The following is a 12836-nucleotide window of genomic DNA, read 5'->3' as shown; positions in this document are numbered from 1 at the left end:
ACCTGTCCTTAGTGTTTGCAGAGCCCCGTTTCTTGGCAGTATCACTGGCATGCAGCGATGTCAGTGCCTGCCACGTAGCAGACAAGTAGGAGATGTGTGGGGAAAGTACAACTAAACGAATGTTCCGCTTACAGGTAAGAGGCAAGAATTCTCCTGCTCAAAATGGAGTGGAGAGGGCTGCTTGAGAGGTGCCTTCACACTTGCCTTTCCTGGGGGCTCCCGGACACTGCGATGAGAATGCCTAACTAGGCTATTGTTTCTCTGCACCCCGTCCGAGCACCTGACATGTTATGGCATTTCCAAAGGATTTCAGGAAAGCGTTTATTGCTGCTAGAAGAAAACAGAGTGCTTTTGCCAGACCATAAATCCTCCGCATATTTACAACAAAATTCTCAGAGGGCCAAGTGTCTACTGCTATAGTAAGTTGCCACAGTGACTATTTATTTCATGGGGTAAAAAAAAAACTTTCGCTTACTTTTTAAAAGCTATAATAAAGGAAATATGATGGTCTATATAGCAGCTAGTCCATTATTTGGAAGGTAGTAAAAAAATGTGTTTATGCTTCACAAATATGCACGTCTAGTTCCTGGAAGCTATCCTGGGAGGATTTTTTAAAATGCTTTGAACTATCCAATCTGACTAATTCTATACTTCATCAATATGGAAAAAATATATAAAATAATGAGATCCCCAGGCAACACAAGGCAAAAGAGTTTTCAATTTGACTTATTAAAAATATTCTCACAGCCGGGCGCAGTGGCTCACGCCTGTAATCCTAGCACTCTGGGAGGCTGAGGCAGGCAGATCGTTTCAGCTCAGGAGTTCAAGACCAGCCTGAGCAAGAGTAAGACCCTATCTCTACTAAAAAAAAAAAAATAGAAAGAAATTAGCTAGACAACTAAAAACACATAGAAAAAATTAGACGGGCATGGTGGTGCATGCCTGTAATCCCAGCTACTCAGGAGGCCAAGGCAGAAGGATTGCTTGAACCCAGGAGTTTGGGGTTGCTGTGAGCTAGGCTGACACCTCGGCACTCTAGCCCAGGCAACAGAGCAAGACTGTGTCTCAAAAAATAATAATAATAATAATAATTTTCACACTTCTCCTGTCTCCAATCCATTTCTAAATGCACCCACCTCTTACTGAGCTCCCAAGTTCTCCATATAAAGAACAAGGTGAAAGTGATCTGGAAGGAAGAAGAAAAAGAATCTCTGAAAGAGCACCCACATCCTCCAGTGACCCCAGAAAAGACATCTGCCAGCTCAGGGCCAAGTCTCAGGAGACAGCTTCAGGCATCATCTCTGGACAGGTGCAGGCTTTCCTTCTGCCATGCTGAGCAAGTCCTTCCTCCATAGTAGATAGGAATACATACTGGGGGGAAAAAAATTCTCCAGGTATCCTGGAGTAAAACATGGCTTTCATTACCTGATTTTCACAATCAAAGTTTCTATGCCTGTGAGTTTCCTACTCAAGTTAAGTTTCAAAGGGATAATTCAAAAGAGTTCCACACGCAACCAATCTGGTACTTTCTGAAGAAGTTCACAACAGAATGGTGCAAAACAGGGTTTGGGGGGATTGTTGCTATTTATTACATAAACTTGGAAAAAATACTATGGTATTCTTTTGTGGTTTGTCTGCTTTTATCAAATCAGCTAAGCAGTCCAAACTAATGAGCACTCTGTCTCCTCTAGGGTGTGTATTTGGGTGGATGGGTACATGGAGCAGTTGTGTGGCCTTGTTCTTAGAGGAGAAAGCTCCTCCCTTCTACACTACAAAATGTTTAGGTCCCAGGACTCAAAACCATCTCACTGTCCACTCATTGGGACTTACATCTGCTTTGGTGAGGCAGTCTGAAACCTAATCCCAGTGTCTAAAAATGCTTGCATGGGAATTATTTCTGAGGTGCTCACACTAACATACAAATAAAGGGTTACAAAACAGGGCTTGCTTGTGTGTCCTTATCTCTGCTGACTGGGTGACTGGGATGACTGGCCCAGAGCAACTAGAAGCAAACGCATTGGAGCTCAGGGCCACAGTATATAGCTGTGCATCATGAACTCTTCATTTCAAACCCCTGTATAAAAGAAACTAAATGAGAAGGCAAAATGATCTGCTTTAAGTCTAGAGAAACTGGGAAACAAAAACTCAGTGCTCATCACCAAAAAGATGCACCATTGAATTGACATTCAATTTCTAATTGGATCGAAGAGTCTGGGGAACTTGCTTAAAAGGCAAAGTCCTCAGGCACTGCATGAACTTGCACAAGATTCCAATCTGCACAGCTCAAGAGAGATTACTTTGTAGGAATGGTGATTTAAGGAGAGTATGGGAAGGTATGGGGACATCAATACCTTTTTATGCTATGGCAAAGATAGATGGATGGATGGATGAATGGATGGATAGATAGATAGATGGACACTGTCACACATGGCACTTTCCTTTTACACTTTTAACCAAGAGAAAGACAAGCTTTGTCAAAGAGGCACAACCCTGAAATATCACGTAGAGGCTGAATCTTGTCCAGGCAATGTCTAGCCACCAAAGAAAGGTGGTCGGGGGCCTTATGTTAGTGGCCTCTCAAAGATACCACACTTAAAAACTGGGACCTTAAAAACCCACAAGAAAAACACCGTCCAGAGGCGTGATTTATTGACTTCAAAGACAAGAATGCTGAAATGCCCCTGCCAAAACCCAGCCAACCCCTCTCATTCCAAATCTGCAAACCACAGACTATAACCACGAAGTTCTCCCATATCTTTAGCCAATTACATTTTTATGTCAAGTAAATCACAGGAAATGCTTTTAGGTTCACCTTGGCACATCCAGCAAAGCTTTCGAACGGCAAACCAGTCCATAGTAGAATACAAGTAAAAAAATGTAAGTATTTTCAAGCCCCCAAATTTAGTCTGCTGGCATTCTTTTATCTCAACTCACTAATTTGCCAGGGTTTAAGACAGTATTCTCAAAAGAAGTCTTCTAGAGGCACCAAATGACTTAACTGATCTTTGGAGTAACTTTCAATTCTATGGCCCTATTTACACTCTTATCCCTTCAACTAGAAAAATTGATCACTGGGTACTCTAGCCTCCTTTAAGGCCCATCAGACTGTCTATGACATTCATTATTGATCTTCAGGCCAGCACATTCTGCTAAGTGTGATGCAAATGGCTAATTTTATGTGTCAGATAAAATATCAGGGTGCCCAGATATTTGGTCAGACATTATTCTGGATTTTTCTGTGAGGGTGTTTTAGATGATATTAACATTTAAATTGGTGACCTTTGAGTAAAGCTGACTGTCCTCCATAATGTGGGTGGGCCTCATCAAACCAGTTGAAACCCTGAATAGGATAAAAAGACTGGCCTCCCTTGAACAAGAAAGAATTCAACATTAGACTGCCTCTGGACTCAAACTGCAGCATCAACTCTCCAGGGTTTCTAGTCTGCAGGCCCACCCTGCCAATTTTGGATTTGCCAGTCTCTGTAACTGTGTGAGCCAATTCCTCATAATAAATTTCTTTTTACCTACACACACATCATATTGGTTCTGTTCCTCTGAAGAACCCTGACTAACACACATGGGTTCTCAGAAAATGGACCAGACGTACCTTTCATCTCTTGACCAAATATCCACGGGGACAGAGGAAGAACCAGGTAAGGAAGTAGCCTACTGAGACACAGACTCTTGACCAGGTCTCGCCCCAGCTATTAACACATTGAAAGGGCTGGTGTCTCCTCATTTATCCCTGGGGTCTCTCCATTTAAGCCAATTTGAAAGCAGTTTATTGGTGATCATCAATGAGCAAATGCTTAGAATCCCACCACAAATGTTCCTGTGTGCCCATCATAGTTCTCCTAATTCAAATTATAAAATATTCCCAAATAAAACACACCCAAATGAGGCTATTAAAGAACAAGCATTGTAGGAAGATTGCATTTGTTTTTTTAATCATAGGATAACCAGGCAGTAGGAGAAAACTATAGGGAAGAACAAGTGATATGCTCAAAATTGCTTAGATCTGGAGACAAAGCAGAACTAGGGTTCAAATGTCTAATATTCTAGAAGCACAAGTGTCCTATAACTCTACACACAGAGCTATATATGTGTCGATTTACTAAGAAGCTGGACTCAGCTTTCTAACCTCAGCCAAGGTGGCCTTCCACAGAGACATGCATAGACACAAACCCGCCCCCACACCCACCCTGGCTCTCTGCTGCTCCCATGCGTAGCCAAGCTGTAAGTGTACGGTCTGCACTTCCTCACCTCCCATTCATTTTCCAGCCCAGTCCCACCTGGCTTTAGGTCCCACCTCCACAACATGCCTCCCAAACTAGGTTCCCAATTACCACACTGGCACCTGTCTATTCTTCACAGCTCTCGTAGACAATCTTGTATAAATACAAATTCGCTGCCTGCTACAAATCCATTAATTCCTTTCCTCAGCCCTTGGAACTTGGCCTAAAGGGCACAGCCTGATCTGGCCCCTGCCCTCTTCTCCAAACTCCCCCCAGCCACCCCCACCCATGTTCTCCTGAAGTTCCTCCAATGCTCAGTGCTCATTCCTGCCTTAGAATCCACAGCCTGGAATTCCCTCCTCCCACTTTTCTCTGGATGGACTCCTATCCATCCTGCAGAATGAAATGTCTCTTCCTCAGACCTTCCTATCTACACTGATGCCCTCCCCACCCTTGTAACTCTCTTCTGTGAAGCCCTTTTGACCACAACCCAAATTTTGCATTTATTTAACATCTGTCTTCCCACCACTTTCACTTTCCCCCCAAATCTGTTTCTTTTACCACAGTATAGCCAGCACCTAGCATAGTACATAATACCAGGTAAGTACTCAAATGTTTTCAAATGGATGATTTACATATTTGAATATGTAAACAGATGAATATGTAAATAGGTATACCTCCATAAGTTAATCATTAAGTGAACTTCAGAGAGCATCTGGTAGGTGCTCAGTTGACTGATCAATTGGACAGTCAGCAGGACATTGAATTCGTCTGGGACTTCAGCAAGCCCACTGAAGCTGGCTGCTGTCAACATTAACAGCTTATCTGCAACATTACTGACTAAAAGCAGATCTTATGCCTTTATCATTCAACACCTGTACAGTTGAAGAATATATTTATATGGTATCTCCTCCAAGCAAATAAATCATGGCATAAGGCTCTGCATGATGCCAAAGAGAATGAGACCTCTTGTGCACAAAGAAAAATACTATAACCTAATCTAATAAATATTTTTTAGCTTATTAAAGAGAGTTTACTTTTCTAATGTGTGTATGCTGTGAAGTTTCAAAAGATGATCTAGAGAAATGATAAAGAAACACAACGACGGGAATTCTAAATCAGCCTCTACACTTTATTGCACATTCTAAACATTGTTATGGTGTTCATCATAATTGGGTATTCACTCCATGCCTCACATAGCAGCAGGTCCATGAAAAAATAAAACAGCAAAAAGAAAAAAAACAAAAAACACTCTTTCTCCTCCCCCCTTATTTCTACTTACTCCTCCTCCCCTGCTCCCACTAAGCACACTGGGTAGTCAATACTGGCAAGCAAAAGCCAGCTTTAGGATAAAATTGAAACTTAGCCCCCTCTAAGGACTCTTGATATCTCACTGCCCTCCTGCTCTGCCCTCCTGCTCTGCCCTCCAGCACCACACAGAAATGAGGCAGAAAGACGTAGGATCTGAAGTCAGAAGACCCCTGCTTACACATAAGTTCAAGGCTTCCCTTTGCCTTAATTTCTTTATGTGCAATCTGGACTTCCCAACCTCTGCCCTGCCTTTCACTTAACCACTCAGTTGCTCTGGGGACTGAAATGAGATGTCCCCTGTGAAAGTTCCTGCAAACCACAATAAGTTATACAAATGGGACCAAGTCATTGTAATTGTCATCAGGACTTCAGTAGTTAGCATCTTGTATTGTTCTGTCTTGTACCCATTGATCTTCATTCCCCGGATCCACTTTAAATTCAAGCTCAAAGACCACATTACAGATTCTGCCTGCTCTCAGTGCCTGGAGTACTGGGTACGTGGCTCCCACACAATAAATACTTTGGGTTCATTACTGGTTGACTTATTTGACAGATTTGATTCAGCATGCAAAGTGTTCTGTGATTTTTCTGGGGGTTTTTTATATCGATAAACACATTTTCTGGAAATAAACATAATGTTTGCCTGGCCCATGATCTTCAAAGTCTATCTTCCTTTTTTCCTAACCAGCTGGGCAGAATTCCAGTGAAAAGCAGACTATTTTGGCAAAGGAAAAGAGAACATTTTTCTAATGCAGTCTTCAAGGTTCTTTTTAAGGCTGACATACCAGACCCAAAAGTCACTTGATAACTGCAAGCTACCTCTACCTGTCACTGTTCAACAAACCTAGTCTGGGATTCTACTAAGCGAGGGAACAGTGCTGGCGCTGTAGGAATAAATGAGGAAGACTGACTCTCCCAGTGGCTCAGCAGTCAGACTGCCAGGGAGAGAATCCCGGCTTCACATTCCCCAGCTGGGTGACCTTGTGCAGGTTGCCCAGTCTGTCCCTTTTTCCTCATCTAAAATAGGGAAATAATAGAGCCCACCTTTTAAAGGTACCATCAGGATGAAATGAGTTAATACATGCAAAAAGCTCTTAGCTTTCAGTGCCTAGTACAGGGTAACAGATATCAGAGATACAGATACTTATGGCTGAACAGACCAAGACCGAAAAAAATCAAAGTGACATGGTCAAGTCAAAGAGTCATAAAGAAGGAGAAATAAGGGCTGAAACACGGGTCCCTGGGTCCCAGTCTGTACTCTACGATGTCTCTATGTGGGTATTACACACAAGTGGCACTCTGGAAGATCCACCCTCCTGACACCCGATAAGCTGGGGCAATAAAGACTCCCGCCTTCCTCTCTGCCTCGACCTACCCTGGAGAGCTGTCCTTCCATATAACTCAGGGTGCGTCTAGGGAGGTGTCATCTACTGCTGCCTCCCACAGCAATGCTTCAGGGAAGAACACAAGCCCCACTTCCTCATGCTGTTGTTATGAGGATTCAATGAGATAAGGCCTGGAAAAGTGCCTAGCAGAGTATTTGGCATACCGTATGCAGCCAATAAATGTTATCTATTAAAGAAAAAAGAAGAAGAGGAGGAGGAGGAAAACCCTGTGGTGCCTGCACTCTCCAAGCTGACACATTCCAACCCCAAATGCCAGACACGGGGCAGATTGAGATGTGTGGTGGAACAGAGGGATGCATGTCTGTGAAGGTCAAAACTCACTGAAGACAGGAGGGGACTGCAATCCTCTTCCCCTTCCTTCTTAGGAAAAAAAGGATGAAGATACTCAATTGGTGCTTTGCTGGCAAATCCAAGCTCCAGAGCATTGGATTTTTAATATTTTAGCATTTCTGAACAGAGCAAAGACTGCTTCTGACTTCCCAATTTGCTCCCATACACTTGACCAGCAAAAGCTTAGCATAGGTGCAGTCGTCAGTGGCTTTTCTCAGGCAATAAGGCTCAGACACAAGATTCAATTAAAACAGATCCCACATGTCTCCTTAGTAACATGCTTTGGATTCAGAGTTCTTAAGCACTTCAACACCACCTTCTCCTCCCCATCCCAATATTGACAAATATTCCTAGTTCTGAAATGACAAACTTAATATTAGGACAAGAGAAGGAAGGAATCCGGTGAAAAACAAGAACAGAACTAGAGCAAAGGAAGAAACCATATCATCTTCCACTGTCCCCAGAGCGCAGCCCCTCCCCGGGGGTGGAGGAGGGGGGGGGGCCCGCTGGTTGTAAATGCGTACTGAACTGATCAAGGTCTTCAAGATCACAGCCCAGGTAAGGAGTGGGACCCGTGCGTTACAACGCCACCCGCTTTCAGCTCCAGATATGTGGGGAGGACAAAGCACTTGGGCATATGCCTTTAGCAAGGAGACAGGTGCTCAGGGAAATGCTTGTTTCCTGTTTACCTGGGCAGGTATTTGCAAGTAGTCTAAGAAGGGGGGCAACTAGGAGTAATTTACACAGTCCTAAGCGAATGGTTATGCAAATCGCTTAAGCAAATACACGAAAAGGGACAGGAAAGGTTTCTGAACTGGTTTTCCTCACCTGCCTCACTCTCTTCAAAGGGTAAGGTGTGAAACAAAAACCAAGAGATCAGGGGAACCGCAGATCTACTCTCCAGGAAGACCACAAGGAATCCCTCCGCCCCTCCCCCTCCCTTCACGTCCGTGCACCAAACCCAGGGCGCCTGGGTCATTTTGGCAGATGGAAGTGGTTCTTTTGCTGTCTTCTGCCCCTGCCGCGGGCCGCCTGACTTAAGCTTTCGGCCCAGTTTCCCCAGCCGAAACCCCGGGAGAAACACCAAGGGTGCAAAAGTGCTCCTTTCGCCAAACAGACGAGAAGGGAACGAGCGCGGATGGGGGTGCAGAAGGAGCCCTGCAATGCGAAAGGCGCCCAGCCAGGCTCGCCGCGGCCCCTGCCGGCAGGACTGGCTCACTTACACAGCCCGGGCACCTGAAGAGGTCAGGCAGCCACCCAGAGGGGAGCAGAAAAGAGGAGTTCCTGACCCCGGTGCACCCATCCCCACCACTACCACTGATCCAAACGCTGAGAGTCCGAGGCGATCCCTCACCGTCCCTACCAGCCCCAAGCCGCCTCTACCCCGAGCGCCGGCGGTCCGCGAGCGCAGCGCTGCACAAGGGCAAGGGCCCTGGATGCGCTCCTGCAACTGTCGCGGGGCGCCCAGCACCGCTGCAGGGCAGAGGGGAGGGGAGGAATGACTGGGAAGAAGGCGGAGCAGGAGGCCTGGGAAGCACTTACAAGCTCCAGGAAAGCGCCTCCTCTCGAGGAAGCAAAGGAACGGCTTCCTGGCTAAGGAAACGCCCCGGGGATACCCCTACGCGAGGTGCCGCCTTTCCCTGGCTCACCGATTCTCCCGCCTCCAGCCGGTCCTCCACTCCACCCCACCCCATGGCCAGAAAGCTGGTCCTAGATACGTTCCCGCGGCTTTCAAAGGGACCCACACACCGTTTTGGCTGCTCGCAGCTCACGCAACAGGCGGAGCCTTAGGGCTCCAGCGACGGCCGGCTCTGGGGACCAGAAGATGGGGCTCCGGGATCCCGACGCCCAGCGAGATGCAAAGTCCCCTGAGGGCTTAGACCTGCGGGGTCGTGCTCCCGCGACCTGGACAGCGAGGGTCTGGGGCAGCGAAAGGTGGGAGAAGGTGCGGGAAAGTTGCAGGGTCGCACGGAGAAGTCTCGAGCGCGAGGGGAGGTGGGCACGCAAGGAGGTACCTGCAGGAGTCCGGGCGCGCCTGGCTCGCTCCGCTCTGCGACGCTGCCCGCCCGCGCTGCAGGGATCAGGCCTCGCGGCGCGGCCCCGCGCCCGCCGCGGCGGCGGCGAGGAGAGCCCGGTGGCCCGCGTCGGTCGGTCAGTCCGTCTGTCCCGCCCAGCTGGAGCGGCGCTCCGGGGAGCTGCGGGCGGGGCGGGGCGGGGCCCGTCGCTCGGCCGCCGCCCCATTGGTCCCGGCTCCGCCAGCCACCTCGCGTTGGGCCAGCAGCTGGGGCGCCCCGGGCCGAGGGCGCGGGCGGCTGCGGACTGCGGGGCTCGCAGCGCGAGACAGGCGGATGGATGGATGGACCGAGACACGGTCCTGCAGGACGCGCGCCCCCGCCCAGGCCCAAGTGCACAGTCACCCCCGGAGCGTCCAGCCCTGTCCGGGTGGGAGCAGCAGCGCGCCCCGCGCCTGCCACCTGTGCTCCCTCCCGGCCGGAAGCACCGCAGCTCCGCAGGAAAAAAATGACCTTCCCCACGGCTCCAGCGGCTCAGGCTATAGTCTCTTGAAAGTCGCGGCCCTAGCAACACTTTGCAAATTTGCGCGGATTTTCTTAAGAAGTCGCGAGGCCCCAACTTGTTTTAAAACAAAGTGCGAAGGAGGAATGTTTGCCACCAATCCCACTGCCTGAACACTCATGCACAGTGCGGAGCAAGATGGATTGTCCCATTCCTCGACTTACCAAATCAGAAGAGGTGGCTAGACATTTGCATGGGGAAAATACACCTCATATGTGGAAGAGGAACGAGTCGGGTCCCCTTTCTGAAGGACGAATGGAAGAGGGAGTCAGACGTAGATGTCTGCAGCCTAGGTTGAGGAGCACGTCAGGACCTCAGCCAGGGCAGTGTGGTCCAGAAGGCAGGGCTGGCCTCTCTGCACTGAGCGAGAACGCTCAGTCGACAGCCAGGAGAAGAAATGCGACGCTCGGGACCCACCCCCGCGCTCCCCCTCCCGCCCCCAAACTGCAGATTTTTAAGTTGTGCAGACGTGCAGTAATTCCTCAGAGCCAGCTGCTCCAAGCTGTAGGCGCCCAGTGTTCTCTGGGATCCCACCCCACGTCCTGTGCCCTGCCAGCCGCCACCAACCCAGCAGCCGCTGACCACTCACCTCTGGCGAGCGCCTAGCAAGACCACTCTTTGCTTAAGTCCCAGACCCTGAGCCAAGCCCTGGGGAGGAGATGGGGGCAAAGGGAGGTATGGAAAAGGTGAAAAACACCTTCTTGACCTTAACGAATGCCTTATGGTACCTGCGGATTTTCCGATTGTTCTTTATTTAATCAAAAACCCACATTGGGAGTCAAAGACAAGGGAGCAATGCTTACTGTATCTGGTAGGCTTCAAAGAGGAGGTAAAACCTGCATCTTCATGGAGGGTTTGGTCCTGAGAAGAGGGTAGCAGCAGACAGGAAGGGCAAGGGTGGTCTCCCCTCCAAGGCTTGGGGACCACCAGACTCCAGACTTCATTTGGCTCATGGAAGGCCAGATGGGATGCGGTGCAGGTGACTGCTGCAAGCACTGTTTGGGGCCCTTTGTCCCTAATCTCATGATTCTTTGGTTGCCCCAATCCTGTCACCTCTCCTGTGGAAGAGGATCCAAGCACTTGTCTACACTGCTGTTTGCAAGAGGCTGAAGAAGGTAACTTTCATACACAATCCATCATATTTAGTGTAAGATCTGTGTTTACATTTTATCAACACCTTAGAAGAATGCTCCCAGATCTCTCCCAGCAGTTGGCTATTTAATCATTTCAAAATCACTAAGTTTATCCAAAAAGTCCAGCCCTGTTTATTTGAGAAGGAAATATGTTGAGAATCTCTAAGCACTGCAGAAGTCATCTGCAGTGCAGAAGAGCCGGCAGTGAGGTCCTTCTCAATGGGTCTGGACAGCACATGTGGACAGGAGGGAAGGCACACAGGGTGGGAGTCAGTGGGCCCCGGTAGAGTCTGCCAAGCTGGGGACGGAAGGGGTGGCCTCCACGGTCAGCATGCCAGGGCACATGTGTGGGGGACAGGGTGTGCAGGGGGACAGACCTGAGGGTCAATCAGACTGGGCTTCTCACCTTTCTGTGCCCTGTGGGAGCCACTTAGCCCTTCAGCCTTGGTTTTGTCATCTATAAAAAAAGTTCCCCCTCAGAGAGTACTCATGTGAAGTAAATGAAATAATAAACAGGACAGAACTGGATGGACCATAGGCATGTCTGCTCCCCCAAAATTCACACTGAATATTGATTAAGATTGAGCCAGGCAGTGGTGAATTCACCACTACACGCATGTGCATGTGCACAAACACACGCACACACCCCATACCCCACACATATCCTCTGGGCACGTAGCCCCTTCCCCTGACCTCAGTCTCCATCACTACAGGGCAGTCTCTGACCTGTACCTGCCTCCTTCCTACCCCACCAGAATGCCTTTATGCCACCCAATCTGACTCCCCATCCCCTCTTAATTAACCATGCCCACTAGCAAGCATCTAGAAGAGCCACGAATTAATCTGTGAGGAGTAAATCATGTGCTGGCAGTAGTGCTTGCTCCTCCGTGGGCTCAGAGGACTCCCAGGGTGACTGGAGACATCTCAAGCCAACTTGGGATGCATTCAGCCGGTCTTCCAGGCCCTGATATCCCCCTTGCTTTGGGCACTGTCCCCCTTTTGTGGTCTCCCTCTCTTACCCATCTGTGTTCTCTCTTCCCTCTCCCCACCCAAACCTGTCCTTGACGTTTTTACTAGCTAACAGAAAACCAGCTGGATTGGTACATAACTTACCCCTGCAGCAAAAGGAAGTATGAATTTGCTTCTTAAATTGGAACAGGTCTACAGGTGAGAGTGAAGATGCTCTCATCTCTGGCAGGAAGGTGGGGAGTGAGGGGGTATCAGTCATCATGGGCAACATTCATTCTGTTGGTGCTTCATCCTCTCCACTCTCTACCCAGCAGCCTATCATGCCAGCCGATCTGAGCACCTGAAACCCACCAGGCTTTATCATGTCTCCCTGCAGTCGGAGCCACCAAGCCCTGCTTTGCTCAGCAGATCCCCCTCCCTCCCAACAGGACTCAGCTGATAGTCACAACCCTCTGGGAAGCCCCCTCTGTCATCATGGGCTCTCTCTTTCATAGCACCTACCATGTGGGATTTTAACTGTTTATCTTCCACTAGACCATGAGCTCCTGAAGCCAGCGTGCCCAGAACCTTTGCAGGCTCTGCATGTTTGGGAAGTGAATTACTGAAGGCTTTGTCATGGGGCTGCTCAGTTCCATCTGCTCCTGGTGGGAACTTAAATCCCTTACTTCTATACTACCTTTTGCCAGCTTAAAAAAAAAAACATATAAACCATCATTTCTCTGTCTTTGCTTGGATGCCACCAAGCTCAGAACTAAATTCATATTAAATTAAATTTCATTTTTAGCTAGAATGCTTTAATCTCAGATGATTGCTACAATGATCCCTCTGCTTTCACAAAATTATTGTGTGCTACTTTGGTATTATTTTTATATTGAAAG

The 12836-nt window shown here is 48.3% G+C and overlaps 1 protein-coding gene across 1 annotated transcript in view; it reads right to left on the bottom strand.

Moving 5' to 3' along the window:
* KCNS3 (potassium voltage-gated channel modifier subfamily S member 3) overlaps window positions 1-9436 on the bottom strand; it is a 40197-nt gene extending 30761 nt beyond the window's left edge. Inside the window, exon 1 of the mRNA XM_012755447.2 lies at window positions 9298-9436. The gene's annotated coding sequence lies outside the window, so the exon portion shown is untranslated. The remainder of the gene's footprint in view (window positions 1-9297) is intronic.
* Window positions 9437-12836: the final 3400 nt, after the last annotated feature.

Source organism: Microcebus murinus, chromosome 3 (genome assembly GCF_040939455.1).
Source record: "Microcebus murinus isolate Inina chromosome 3, M.murinus_Inina_mat1.0, whole genome shotgun sequence".
NCBI classification, from domain to species: domain Eukaryota; kingdom Metazoa; phylum Chordata; class Mammalia; order Primates; family Cheirogaleidae; genus Microcebus; species Microcebus murinus.
Note: the sequence above shows the minus strand (reverse complement) of the source record. Positions and strands in the feature narration are given on the sequence as shown.